This window comes from Papaver somniferum, chromosome 8 (genome assembly GCF_003573695.1).
Source record: "Papaver somniferum cultivar HN1 chromosome 8, ASM357369v1, whole genome shotgun sequence".
Classification (NCBI taxonomy): Eukaryota; Viridiplantae; Streptophyta; class Magnoliopsida; order Ranunculales; family Papaveraceae; genus Papaver; species Papaver somniferum.
In genome coordinates, this window is record NC_039365.1 from 24,729,366 (window position 1) to 24,735,365 (window position 6,000).

Sequence of the window (6,000 nt, forward strand, 5' to 3'; positions counted from 1 at the left end):
GCACCTGAACTATCACCACAACTTGGTCTCTTCCTAGATGCCATTGAAAATTGAAGAAAAACTTAAAGTGATGATGAAGAACTTACCGGGTACTCGAACTGCCGTTAATGGTGAAGCTCCAGAACTGGAAGGAAAAGAGAGACAAAGACTAACCTGTTGAGTAGTTTTTTTATTGTGAATCCAACGGTACCAAGAACACTCAAAACGATTGAGAAATGAGTTTCTGGAGATTACGAGTTTGCGAACTCTTGGGTTTTTCTTCTACGGGGTTCTCGAACAAGAGAATAAGAGATGAAAACAACGAGAAGAGTTCTTCCTCTTTTTATGTGTATATGGATTGGTACATGAACCGATGGAACACGGTTCAAACACGTAACAGTTACGAGTTCAACGTATATGAACAGTATGTCTGCAACCAAGGGTTTGTTTGGTTTATGTTACACCATATTTTGATAAGCGACTGAAATTTTTGGTTCAATAAAATGATCCAGTGGATATTTAGAGCACAAAGATTATCGAAGACCACAAAAAGAGGTTTCTATCAATATAGGCTTATATGAATCAGAATATAGAAGAAAAGTATGGAGCAAAGCTCAGCAAATATTTCTAGAGCAATTCTTTGTATGGGTTTTAAAACTGAATACAAAGACCCTTGTACAGAATGACACCAAGAAAGAGATTCTTTCCAACTACTTTTGCATTCAACTGCATTGATAAACACCCAAGAGTATGTTTTTACAAGTCTTTTAAAGAATTTTAAAAGAACACATATGAATTTGTGTTCCTGATTTCTTATTTTACAACTTATAAAAAACAGTCTCTGCAAATAATGTTTAGTACTGCGTAGGGAAACTCTTTTGATGAAAAGAGACATCCTATCTTTCTCATAAAAGAATGAAATACCATTATCTTGAAAAGGTGTATCAGGATTTGACGTATGAAATGAGTCATGTTACGAGATGAATCTATTTGATAGATGGGATTTAGACTTCTCTTGTACTTTATCCAGTATGTTACAAGCTAGCTTTTGGATAACAGTGAAGAGGAGTATTACACTCACTAATTAGCATATTTAATATCAACCTCAAAATGAAAATTATTTATCATAACTTGGTTTATTTTATCAAGAGAGTTTTGTTCTTTCTGGAGATAATACTCAACATCAAGAGATAAACCTTTAAGTTGTTATTCAAGTCCTGAATATACTTCAAGAGATTTTAGACCTGGAGGAGGTCGAGAGAGAATATCTTCTATAGATTTAACAAAATCAGTCATGGAAGAAAATTCCGAGTCCCCTGGATCTGGTGGTGCGTTTGAGAAAGCATTACTGTCCATAGAGTCAGATTGCTACAAACACAGACTTATAAGGTCTTTAACATGTTTGCCTGCTCTGATACCAATTGAAAAAGCGGGGGGATAACAACCACACCCAATAATTCGTTCGACAATTTGTATGGACTAACTCCAATATAATTCCGAGAGTAGCAACTTACAAAGCAATCTCAATCAAGAAATATACCAAAGAGTTATATCTCAATTTCTCAATACAATCTGCAATCGAACAAATAAAAATTTGTGAGCCTGATTGATATGAGAAACAACTTGGACAGTACCAAAGACCAATGCCCAAGTATCAATCAATTTATATCAATGACCAAAGGTCGGATTTACGAATTGATTGAACTACGCACAACCTGTGATATTTCAATTATATAAACAAATATAATGCGGAAAAGAAATTACACAGACACTAGAAGTTTTGTTAACTAGGAAACCGCAAATGCATAAAAACCCCGGGACTTAGTCCAGATTTGAACACCACACTGTATTAAGCCGCTACAAACACTAGCCTACTACAAGCTAACTTCGGACTAGAATGTAGTTGAGCCCTACCCAAGTCTCACACCGATTAAGGTACAATCGTGTTCCTTACACCTCTGAATCCCAGAAGAACTCTACGCACTTGATTCCCTTAGCTGATCTAACCTATAACTAAGAGTTTCTACGACCCAAAGTTGAAGACTTATAAACAATTTTGTCTCTCACAGATAAGTTTATTTTGATAGATAAATATGTCTCCTACAGAAGTACCTATGAAGTTTTTGTTTCGCCTTTTGATAAATCAAGGTGAAAAGGAACCAATTGATAATCCGGTCTTATATTCCCGAAGAACAACTTAGAAATATCAATCACCTCACAATAACTTAACTATATGGTAGTAGAAGAAGTTATTGTGGAATCACAAAGAATGATATGAAGAGCTTTGTGATTACTTTTTATATCTTACCTATCGGAGATAAATCTCGAGTTAATCTTGGAGAAGATAGTACTAAATACGATAGAACGAGTAAGATCAGATCACGCAACTACAGAGAAAATAGTTGGGTCTGGCTTCATGAATCCCAAATCAAGTCTTCAAGTCGTTAACCTATAATGGTTTTGGAAAAACCTAGGTGTTTGAGGGTGAAAACAGTTTCTGCTGGTTTCGGTAATTACGTGTGTTGTGGGTGAGAAACGAGTCTAAACCCTAAACAATGTACTGCAAGGGAGTACTTTAGATTCGAGAGATCAATATGTACAAACCCGACATAAACCAAGAAATGCCCGTTCCAGACTTGCTTCGATCACAAAGTGAAGGAGAAGGGTTGGTTTTGGAGAGGGAAGCGAAGAGAGTGTTGAGACCAGAATAGTTGATTCTGGAAGAGTAGTTGTTTTGACTTGTATCAGAAAGCTTAAGCTAACAGATGGGAAAGCTAACCGGTGATTTCTGAGTGTTGTATGTTCCCGACCAAAACTTGTTGTTCGGTGGTAATATGTAAGACCTATTTATACAAGTCGAAGTGAAACGTACTCTGATCTCGTAAGAAATGGAAACGGATGAGTAAATGGGAGGAGGTGGTAACCGGTAACGCCTAGAATTGATGTTCCATAATGAAGGAAAGCGTTTCACCATTACTCCTGGTATTTACTAACCGCCTCATTCTTATGACACTGTCTTATAAAGGGCGTAGTGAACGCCGCACGCTGTAAAACGCCAAACCAATACCCTAATGAGCATCCCCCAGTTTGTGACATGTGTTGACGTCTCGAGTGTTTTCCTGGAAAACATGTAGCAGGTTGCTGCTGTTTGGCAAGTTGATCTTGGGAGACTTGTCGGCTCGGTGGTGACTCTCGACGGTCGAGATTTGCATCTTGAGAAGAAGGGTAGCCGTTGATTATTGCAACCCTTCGTTTGGTAGCCAGCGGCATGAAAGCATGGACGGCATGGCTTTGACATGGTTAGGCGTGGCCAAGCTTGGATTTTGGCATAGTTTAGGCGCGGCCAAGAACTAGGGTTTTGGCATAGTTTGGGCGCGGCCAAAATTAGGGTTTGGTGTTGGGCCAAAGGTTTCCACGCGTTAGCTGGTGACCTTGGACGGATAAGATTTGCATCTTAAATGGAAGAGTGGTCATTGATTGTCGCAACCCTTCGCTTTGGCAGCCAACGACGTGGAGGAAAGGCTGGCATGGTTTTGGCACAGCGGTGCGGCTGGCATGGTTGGCATGCCTTGGCGCGGAGATGTGGCTGGCACGACATGTCATTGGCACATGTGGAGCTCTGGCATGCTTGGTATGCTTTGGGCGCGGATATGTGGCGCGGCATGCTATTGGCACATGCGGCATGGTTGGCATTCCTTGGCGCGGAAAGGTTGCACGGAATGCCATTGGTACATGTGGCATGGTTGGCATGCCTTGGCATGGAGATGCGGCTGGTACGGCATGCCATTGGCACATGTGGCACTGTTGGCATGCCTTGGCGTGGAAAGGTTGCACGGCATGCCATTGGCACATGTGGTGCGGCTGGCATGGTTTAGGCGTGGCCAAGCTAGGATTTTGGCATAGTTTAGGCGCGGCCAAAAACTAGGGTTTTGGCATAGTTTGGGCGCGGCCAAAATTTGGGCCAAAGGCTACCACGCGTTAGCTGGTGACCTTGGACAGCTAAGATTTGCATCTCAGATGGAAGGGTGGCCATTGATTGTTGCAACCCTTCGTTTTGGCAGCCGTGAAGGAAAGGCCGGTATGGCATGGTTTAGGCGTGGCCAAGCTAGGATTTAGCATAGTTTAGGCGCGGACAGAAACTAGGGTTTTGGCATAGTTTGGGCGCGGCCAAAATTTGGGCGAAAGGCTACCACGCGTTACCTGGCGACCTTGGACGACTAAGATTTGAATCTCAGATGGAAGGGTGGTCGTTGATTGTTGCAACCCTTCGTTTTGGAAGCCGTGAAGGAAAGGCCGGTATGGCATGGTTTAGACGTGGCCAAGCTAGGATTTTGGCATAGTTTAGGCGCGGCCAAAAACTAGGGTTTCGGCATAGTTTGGGCGCTGCCAAAATTTGGGCCAAAGGCTACCACGCGTTACCTGGCGACCTTGGACGGCTAAGATTTGCATCTCAGATAGAAGGGTGGCTGTTGATTGTTGCAACCCTTCGTTTTGGCAGTCGTGAAGGAAAGGCCGGCATGGTTTAGGCACGCCTTGGCGTGGAGACGTGGCTGGCATGGTTTTCCATTGGCAAGGTGACGCGGTTGGCATGGTTGGCATGCCTTGGCGCGGAGATGTGGCTGGAAAGATTTTCCATTGGCACGGTAGCGTGGTTGGCATGGTTGGCATGCCTTGGTGCGGAGACGTGGCTGGCATGGTGGCGCGGCTGGCATGGTTGGCATGCCTTGGCACGGAGACATGGCTGGCATGGTTTGCCATTGGCACGGTGGCGCGGCTGGCATGGTTGGCATGCCTTGGCGCGGAGACGTGGCTGGTATGGTTTGCTATTGGCACGGTGGCGCAGCTGGCATGGTTGGCATGCCTTGGCGCGGAGACGTGGCTGGCATTGTTTGCCACTGGCACGGTGGCGCGGCTGGCATGGTTGGCATGCCTTGGCGCGGAGACGTGGCTGGCATGGTTTTCCATTGGCATGGTGGCGTGAGAATTAGGGTTTAGTACGGTCAATACTAAGGTTTCTGTCGTGGAACATGACACATGTATAAAAAAAAGGTACCCTGGTAATTCTTACGTAGGCATGTTGAATGATTCAATAAATGCGCTAATGGTCGTAGTGACGCCATGTCAGATGTAACGTTTTACGATTTTAACCCTAAGCTAAAAACCACCATCAACACTAGGTTAAAGGAGAATTGACTCTAGTCGCAACTAGGAGACAGGAAAGTGTGGGGATTAGGTTTTCCAGTTGCTAGAGTTCTCCCTTATATAGTCTTTTAAATCAGGGTTGGTTTCAATCAAATCTAAGATAGCTTAGTAATAAAGCATTCAATATTCACCGTTATATGAAAACCTGATTTAATATTCAAGCTAAGTCTGCTTAAAACCAAAGCAATATCTCTCCACCGTTAGATGGTCTTAGCTTGTATATACTTGGCTCAGTAATAGTTAACCGAAGTTATCCATATGAACACTTTTGTCTTAACCACATTCATCTAACACTTCTAGATCAACTATGATGATCAATCAAACATGAAAGATAAACAAATGAACCTAATTGTGTTTCAAATAGAGTTGTTCAATTGTTCACTATTTCATAGAAATATATATGAACCAATTGAATCAAAATCGGATTGATTCATGAGAATCAATTCATGAACATTAAGCCACGATTTGCAAAGATTGCATTTCTTAATTCATAAATGTATTTGTTCATGAGTATGAAAACATACTTAACCGATTTTAGAACTTTAACCACTAACTTTGCAAACGGGTACGCAAACTATAGCTTCCGGACATTGGTCTTGTCCAGAAGTTTGCAAAACGGTATGCATACTGCTTTCCCGGACCTTAACTCAGGTAGAACGTTTGTATACTGGTATGCAAACTTGGTTCCCGGACTTTAACCGTTAAAACCGTTTGCTTACTGGTATGCAAACAAGGTCTCCGGACCTGAATCATACCACAATAGTTTGCATACTGGTATGCATACTATGATGTATCCAGACAAATGTTAATTTGTTCTAA